Source organism: Pantherophis guttatus, chromosome 9 (genome assembly GCF_059756535.1).
Source record: "Pantherophis guttatus breed Tessera chromosome 9, ASM5975653v1, whole genome shotgun sequence".
NCBI classification, from domain to species: Eukaryota; Metazoa; Chordata; class Lepidosauria; order Squamata; family Colubridae; genus Pantherophis; species Pantherophis guttatus.
This window is the reverse complement of record NC_142071.1, coordinates 4,558,609-4,567,877: the sequence shown is the minus strand read 5'-3', so window position 1 is coordinate 4,567,877 and position 9,269 is coordinate 4,558,609.

Genomic DNA, 9,269 nt, shown 5'->3' with positions numbered 1-9,269 from the left:
CAGGAAATATTTGCACTACTCAGATGATACCCTGAGGACACAGATAAACCCCCAAGGGCTTCAAGGACCCTCTAAAACAGTGGTTCTCAACCTGTGGGTCGGGACCCCTTTTGGGGTCGAACGACCCTTTCACAGGGGTCGCCTAAGACCATCGGAAAACACATATTTTCAATGGTTTTAGGAATAATTTTATGGTTGGGGGTCACCACAACATGAGGAACTGTATTAAAGGGTCGTGGCATTAGGAAGGTTGAGAACCACTGCTCTAAAAGGATGCAAATGACCAGCTGTCTGCAAGGAATATAAATCCTTCCATTCCCCACCATCCAGCCAGAGCTGAAGAAGCTTCTTGGATATATACCATATAACACCATTATGGGAGAGAGTTTGCACAGTGGTTTCACTGCACATCCTCAGATGTAAGAAAATCCATTAGTCTCTTGAAAGGCTAAAAAAGAATTATGACGCCAAATTACCTCTAGGTGTCGCTCTTTCCCAATAATGAGTGTCTTCTGCCTAGTTCTTTGCAATCAAACCTTTTCAGAAATTGGGGTTTTTAAAAAGTCTGCCTAAAATACATGGATTTTTTTTTTTTTGCGTGACTTCCCTGTCTTTCTGACACTGAAATGCAATTCTCTTCTTGCATTTTTTACACAATTGTCCTCTGGATGCCAGAATCCTGCTCCCAGAAAGGTATAGACCAGAGGTGGGGTTTCAGCAGGTTCTGATCAGTTCTGGAGAACCGGTGGCGGAAATTTTGAGTAGTTCAGAGAACCGGTAGTAAAAATGCTAACTGGCCCTGCCCCCATCTATTCTCTGCCTCCCGAGTCCCAGCTGATCGGGAGGAAATGGGGATTTTGCAGTAACCTTCCCCTGGAGTAGGGAGGGAATGGAGATTTTACAGTATCCTTCCTCTGCCATGTCCACCAAGCCACACCCACCAAGTAATGCCATGCCCAACAAGCCACGCCCACAGAACAGGTAGTAAAAAAATTTGAAACCCACCACTGGTATAGACATAATATGCATAACTGATCTTGTTTGCAAGTTGTGGCCATTGTCAGTTATAAATTATAGCCTGTTTTTTTTCTTTTATCAAGGAAGGAGGGTGTAAATGGAAATCGTTCTCTATCATTTCAGATAAATTCTAGGTCTACGCTGTGCTAACTATGGTCTGTTTTAACTAGACATGCCATAACCAGCTGCTGAAATTTATACGACCACTAGGGAGAGCAATGAGAGTTTTCTATCTTGTTTTGATGATCGATCTAGATTCCCCCCCCCCCCGCAGCTAAATTACCTTGGTTTTAAGCAAATTTTGGGTAACACTTTATAGTGATCACCTCACATAACACCCTATGTCATGGCTCACTAGTAACCCACATTGCTAACTTCGCAGGAGATGTAATGTTTAATGTTTCAAATATTTAATATTTGATCACGTGAAGCGTTAATACCACTTTATAATGCCTTAGTAAAGCCACACTTGGAATATTGCATTCAGTTTTGGTCGCCACGATGTAAAAAAAAATGTGGAGACTCTAGAAAGAGTGCAGAGAAGAGCAACCAAGATGATTAGGGGACTGGAGGCTAAAACATATGAAGAACGGTTGCAGGAACTGGGTATGTCTTGTTTAATGAAAAGAAGGACATCACTTTTTTTACCTGCTTTCGAACTGCTAGGATGGCAGAAGCTGGGACAAGTCACAGGAGCTCACCCCGTTACGCGGCACTAGGGATTCGAACCGCTGAACTGCCGACCTTTCGATCGACAAGCTCAGCGTCTTGGCCACTGAGCCACCGCATCCCTTAACCTGTTCAATATAACCAGTCTCAAAGAACCCATCAGATGTACCGACAGAGGTCCTATTGGTTGGAAAGTATGTGTGTAAAGCAGAAAAGGAAACGTGGTTTTTTTTAAAAAAAAATAAGACAGAAGGCAAGGAGTAGACAAAGAACGAATCTGTCCATTGACTCCCTCCCCAGTCCTCCTGTCCAAGGGTTTTCTTTAGACGCTTGTCTAAAGTTTGCGTGAACAAAGTCAAGCAATGGAGCAATTCAGCATCCTTCATTCATATATCCAGGCGGGTAGACATGTTAATGGGTTGCCCAACTCCGAGTCCCTGTTTTTGTGGCATCTGGATTTGTCCAAGGTTCCATTTCTGCATTTGGCGGTAGACAGCTAACCCACAAAGAAAAGTGGATAATTTAACACATCTTGAACACTTAAGCAAAAAAAAAAAAAAAAAACTAATGGAAAAGGGGAGAAAACGCTCTCTTTAACCTACCCCTGTGCTTTGTGGAGACATGTCTATCCCACCCTCACAGTCGGGGGATACATCCCTGCCTTTATATTGTTGTTGTTTTTTTAAAGTTTTTTATTTTATACACAAACAAACATTTAATACATCAGTCATTCTCTTCCATATGACATCTCGGTGTTTTCTCCATGGCTTCATCTTTTTGTTGTTCCTTCTGTCTTCATTTTCACCAAATCTATTAACCGCATTTCTCCAAAAGTACAATAATTCTAATTATACCATTTTCTTACATAACTATTAGTTTGCTTATTCCTGCCTTATATTGTTGTTAGTTGCGAAGTCGTGTCCGACCCATCAAGACCCCATGGACCACGTTCCTCCAGGCCTTCCTGTCCTCTACCATCCTCTGGAGTCCATTTCAGCTCACGCCGACTGCTTCAGGGACTCCGTCCAGCCACCTCCTTCTCTATCCTTCCCTTTCTTCTTTTGTCCTCCATCGTTCCCAGCATGAGGCTCTTCTCCAGGGAGTCCTTCCTTCTCATTAGATGGGGACTGCAGCCAAGAAATTAAAAGATGCTTACTCCTGGGGAGGAAAGCTATGGCAAAGAGCCTTGGTAGTACAGTGGTCTAAAGCACCCTATTATGAAGCTGCCTGCAATTACTGCAGGTTCGAATCTCTCCAAGGCTCAAGGTTGACTCAGCCTTCCATCCTTTCTAAGGTAGGTAAATTGAGGACCCAGTTTGTGGGGGCAATAAGCTGACTTTGTATAAATATACAAAAGGATGAAGGCTATTGCTTAGCGCATTGTAAGCCGCCCTGAGTCTTCAGAGAAGGGCGGCATATAAATCAAATTAAAAAAAAAAAAATCTAGACAGCTTACTAAAAAGCAGAGACATCACCCTGCCAACGGAAGTGCATATAGTCAATGGTTTTCCCAGTTGCTATGTATGGCTGTGAAAGTTGGACCATAAGGAAGGCTGAGCGCCAAAGAATGGAGGACTTTGAACTCTGGTGCTGGAGAAGACTCCTGCGAGTCCCTTGGACTGCAAGGCTATCCAACTGGTCAGTCCTAGAAGAGATCAACCCTGACTGCTCTTTAGAAGGCCAGATCCTGAAGATGAAACTCAAATACTTTGGCCACCTAATGAGAAGGAAGGACTCCCTGGAGAAGAGCCTCATGCTGGGAACGATGAAGGGCAAAAGAAGAAGGGGACGGCAGAGAACGAGGTAGCTGGATGGAGTCACCGAAGCAGTCGGCGTGAGCTTAAATGGACTCCAGAGAATGGTGGAGGACAGGAAGGCCTGGAGGAACATTGTCCATGGGTTTTTTTTTTAAATTTGATTTATATGCCGCCCTTCTCCGGAGACTCAGGGCGGCTTACAATGCGTTAAGCAATAGCCTTCATCCTTTTGTATACTTATACAAAGTCAGCTTATTGTCCCCACAAACTGGGTCCTCAATTTACCTACCTTAGAAAGGATGGAAGGCTGAGTCAACTTTGAGCCTGGTGAGATTCGAACTTACAGTAATTGCAGACAGCTGGTGTTAATCACAATGCTTTCAGTCTGCTGAGCCACCAGGGTTGTGATGGGACAGATGCAACTTCACAACTAACAACAACAGGTTGGTGTCCCAGTTTCTTGGCTGCAAAGATGGAAAGGGAAGAGTTGCTGAAGAGCTCCAGGTTGGTGGATAGGGGTGTAAAATCTGAAAACTTTTTGAATTTCTGTTAATATTTCAGTTTGGGAGCCAGGGAGGAGAGGGGTCTGTCCAGATTTAAGATTGGTCATTCATGAGACTTTGGGCAGCTATTTTTTTGCCTTTCTTTCCTTCTCTGGCAATTAAAAAAGGCAAAAGCAGCAGTTAAAAAAAGCTCAGTGTGCTTAACAAAAAAAGGACCTCTCCTTTATAAGATGCCCTGAATGACATTGTAGGATTAGGGGGGGAGGGGGCTACGGGATTGCTCCATAAAAGCACTGGAAGCACTCCTACTTCACTGGAAGCATAATTGGATAATTCTTTACAGATAATGTCCTGAGCATCCTGGCCAAAGATGGTTAATTGTTTGTTTAATGTGAGGCCTTGTCAGCTTGAAAAGTATTTACAAAGAAATAGCACTGTTAGTACTTCAGCCAATGGAATGATTCAGTTCATTCCTAGTGACCATGAAAAGGGATTCTTCTTTTTAACAGGGATTTCTTCATCCTTGCTGAACAGAGTTGGTGTAACATCTCGTGAGAAAAAATAAATAAATTGTCTTTAAAAAAAAAAAAAGCAACAGCAAAAGAGACGCAAATGGAAGGATGTTTTTCTGGACCGATAGGTAGATAAAGTCCGCTCCTCCTCTTTTCTAACCTAAACCCTGGTTTAAAACGTATTGTGTTAATCAAATAGATAGACACTCTCACACAAACACATGAGACATGGGGGAGAGAAAAGGGGTGGGTGAGAGAGAGGGAAAGAGAGATACAGAGACAGAGACAGACAGACAGAGAAAGAGGTTAACAGATATCGTGAACTGTTCCATTCCCATAATTTGTCAGTTTACTTTAAATTTTGGGGAGGAAGGAAGGGAGGCAGGAAGGAAAAGGAAGGAAGGAAGGAAGGAAGGAAGGAAGGAAGGAAGGAAGGAAAGAAAGAAAGAAAGAAAGAAAGAAAGAAAGAAAGAAAGAAAGAAAGAAAGAAAGAAAGAAAGAAGGAAGGAAGGAGGGAAGGAAGGGGATGGAGGCAGGAAGGAAAGAAGGAAGGGAAGGAAGGAAGAGAAGGAAGGAAGGAAGGAAAAGAAGAGAGAGGGAGGAAGGGAGGGGAGAAGGAAGGGAAGGAAGGAAGGAAGGGGATGGGGGAGGCAGGAAGGAAAGAAGGAAGGGAAGGAAGGAAGGAAGAGAAGGAAGGAAAAGAAGGGAGGGAGAGAGGAAGGGAGGGAAGAAGGAAGGAATGAAGGAAGAGAAGTAAGAGAAGTAAGGGGAGGAAGGGAGGCAGGAAGGAAAGAAGGAAGGGAAGGAAGAGAAGGAAGGAAGGAAAGGAAGGAAGGAAGAAACGGAGGGAAGCAAGAAGGAAAGATGGAAGGAAAGAAGGAAGGGAAGGAAGGAAGGAAGGAAGGAAGGAAGGAAGGAAGGAAGGAAGGAAGGAAGGAAGGAAGGAAAGTGGGGTTTTCAGGATTATGAACCACAGGTTATCCACCCCTATAGTAGATCACTAAGCAGCAGAGCAGGACTTCTAATACATCCTTTCGCCCCAAAAATCATATTTTCTACTGCAGAACTGGCAGCTATGATCTTATTAAATAGGTGTGCAAACCTCCTTGTCTTAATCCATCTGGGACATTATCTTGTCTTTAGCCTCCTCCTCCTCCTCCTTTATTGTATCAGAGGAGCTGAAATCTCATCTGGAATCTCTCCTGGCATCTGAATATGAATGAGAATGGAAGATTGGAATCCAATCTAAAGCAATAAAGTAAAATCTGCACCAGCAACGGGGAAGCACAGACTTGCAAATATGGGACTTAACATCTCAGCCAACGTGGCGAGGAATTCTAGGAGTGGCGCTTCACTAATATTTGGTGGACCTCACGCTCTTCAAGCACACCGGGAAAAAAAAAGAACAGTTTATTCCAGAGTAGGCTTAACTACTAGGATTTACTACACCCTACCAGGCTGCTGAGACAGATTTTCTCAGCCACCTTCTTCTAGCAATGATTATATTTGTCACCAGGTCTTCCTGCACCCGGGGGCAAGAATGAATCTCAAACAATCCCAACCTGCAAATCTGTAATCTTTTTAACCTTTCTGTCTGCACCCCTGTTTTTTTTTTTAAATTAATAGACAAAAAGAAAGCCATGTAGTGTTTCTTGGATAATTTGATGTCCTGCTCAAGGGCTCTAATAAAATAGAAATTTATTACTGGTTAGATAAAAATACCCTGTTTCCCCTAAAATAAGACATCCCCTGATAATAAGCCCAATTGGGCTTTTGAGTGCATGGCAATAAGGCCAAGCGCTTCTTTCAGGGTTCCAAAAAATGATGTTTGGGGATTTGGGGGAACTGAACGCCTCTTTATCAAAGGGATCAGACTATAAGGGTGCACTTCAGACAGCAGCAAGAACGTTTACAAAACAAACAAACAAACAAAAAACTCAGCCAACTTTTTAGACTTCAGACCAGGGGTGGGTTGCTCTTGGTTCTGTCCGGTTCTTGCGAACCGGTAGTAAAAGCGGCAGGAGGCTCCGCCCACCCGCCCAGACGTCATCATGGGTGATCTGCGCATAGTAAAGGTAAGTAGAACCTACCCCTACTTCAGACCAAAGACCACACTTAAACTCAATGCATTCAATTCTGTTGCTATCGGACTGAATCTCAAGACGAACACGTGTCAAATTCCTCTGAAAATTGTGGACAGGCTTAAGGGACTCCCTAAGGCTGTGATGGCGAACCTAAGGCACGCGTGCCACAGGCGGCACGTGGAGCCATGTCGCCTGGCACGCCAGCTCAGCTCCGGCCAGCTGATTTTCAGGCCTTCCGGGCCCACCAGAAGTAGGGAAACAGGCTGTTTCCTGCCTCTGGAGAGCCTCTGAGAGGGTGGGGAAGGCTGTTTTCGCCCTCCCCAGATGCATAGAGAGGCTCTGGAGCCAGCTGAGAAAGAAAAACGGGCCTACCGGGCCATCACGTGCCAGCAGCTGGGGGGAGAGGGGGGTCGCGCACACATGCGCAGGGCAGGGCGTATAGAATTATGGGTGTGGGCACCCCCACCCCCAACCCCTTCCTGGCACGTGATGGCAAAAAGGTTAGCCATCACTGCCCTAAAGTCTTTGAAGGAAACCATATCCCCATATTGGTTCATCTGTTCCACCCTTTTTTTAAAATTTGAGATCGAGGCCTTCTTTCATGTTTTACCTTTTCCTGAAGAATAGCTGAGATGAGAACGAAGGAAAATCATTCTTCTGTGGTACCAACAGATTCTGGCATTGAATTAAAAGTCATTTCCCCCCCTCCTGGATTAATCTGCTGCTCTTGTTTTATTTGCTGTGATTTTACTCTGGCTGGAAGCTTTTTCATCAATGTCAGGGGGTATAATCCAGTGGTGAAATTCAATTTTTTTTTACTACCCGTTCTGTGGGTGTGGCTTGGTGGGCGTGGCAGGGGAAGGATACTGCAAAATCCCCATTTCTTCCCCACTCCTGGGGGAAGGATATTGCAAAATCTCCATTCCCACCCCACTCTGGGGCCAGCTAGAGGTGGCATTTGCCACTCAAACTACTCAAAATTTTGAACTACTCAAAATTTCCGCTACCAGTTCTCCAGAATCTCTCAGAACCTACTGGATTTCACCCCTGGTATAATCCCAATGAGCAAGCAACCCCTTAAAACAGGGCTTCCCAAACATCAATTACCGTACCTAAAATTCAATAAAAGCGGAACAAGCCCATTACTCAAACACAACAGGGTACATTTAAATAAGGACTTTCGGGGTAACGAAGGAAAAAGTTTGGAGGCAGTGTCTTAAAAGATGCAAGCCAGCTTTCAGAATTTTCTTTTTATAAGAATTTGAAAAAAAAACTGCCTTGGTTGGAGAGCTCATACAGCTGTGGCGTAAAGGCACTCCTATATAATTTTTATAAGCTTCTGACTCTTCCACTTATCAGGAACGATCCCTGTACTAAAATGTTATCACTTCCCTTCCTAATATATACAATTTTCAACTCCAAAGAAGATTACCAGAAGTATCTGCAGGGATTCAAAAAAAAAAAAAAAGTTACGAGGAGCTCCATAACCAAATGACCCAAAGCTCTTTCCCTTTTATATCTGCATCCATGGAATTGTGTTCCTTGTGTTGACTTCTTGTTGACAAAATAAAGAAAAAAAGCACAGCAGAAGCTTTTCCGAATTGTGTTGTATTTTTTTTTTTTTTGTGGTCCTTGGAATTAAAACTAAGATACAGACATTTTGGGCTCAATTGTGGTCGTATGTCGTACGTCCAGGGCTACCTATACCTAGATTCCTCAACCATTCATCATAAATTTAGCCTCCATAATCTTTGTTGTCTTTGTTGCTATGTTCTGCACGTTTTCAACATCTTTTTTTAATATTAGGGTGACCAGAAGCTGGCCTTCACTAGTGTGGAATAGAATAGAATAGAATAGAATAGAATAGAATAGAATAGAATAGAATAGAATAGAATAGAAGAGAAGAGAAGAGAAGAGAAGAGAAGAGAAGAGAAGAGAAGAGAAGAGAAGAGAAGAGGGAGTAGAGTAGATAGAAGAGAAGAGAAGACAAGAGAAGAGAAGAGAAGAGAAGAGGGAAGAGAAGAGAAGAGAAGAGGGAATAGAAGAGAAGAGAAGAGAAGAGAAGAGAAGAGAAGAGAAGAGGGAGTAGAGTAGATAGAAGAAAAAGAAGAGAAGAGAAGAGAAGAGAGAAGAGAAGAGAAGAGAAGAGGGAATAGAAGAGAAGAGAAGAGAAGAGGGAATAGAGTAGATAGAAGAGAAGAGAAGAGGAGAAGAGAAGAGAAGAGAAGAGAAGAGAAGAGAAGAGGGAGTAGAGTAGATAGAAGAGAAGAGAAGAGAAGAGAAGAGAAGAGAAGAGGGAATAGAGTAGATAGAAGAGAAGAGAAGAGAAGAAAAGAGGGAGTAGAGTAGATAGAAGAGAAGAGAAGACGAGAAGAGAAGAGAAGAGAAAGAAGAGAAGAGAAGAGAAGAGGGAATAGAATAGAATAGAATAGAATAGAATAGAATAGAATAGAATAGAATAGAATAGAATAGAATAGAATAGAATAGAATAGAATAGTCCTGGATGACTGAGAATCTCTACAGACTTTTAGCTGTAAAATTTGGGATGAACACCCTTTGAATGGTGTAGGAGTAGGTATGGATTTCCAGAGGAAAAATTGCAGACTACAGGAACCAGGAGCACCACTCAGGTGACCTTGAGGACACAGGTAGACCTCCAAGTGCTTCAATGACCCTCTAAAAGGATGCAAATGACCAGCTGTCTGCAAGGAATATCAATCCTTCCAT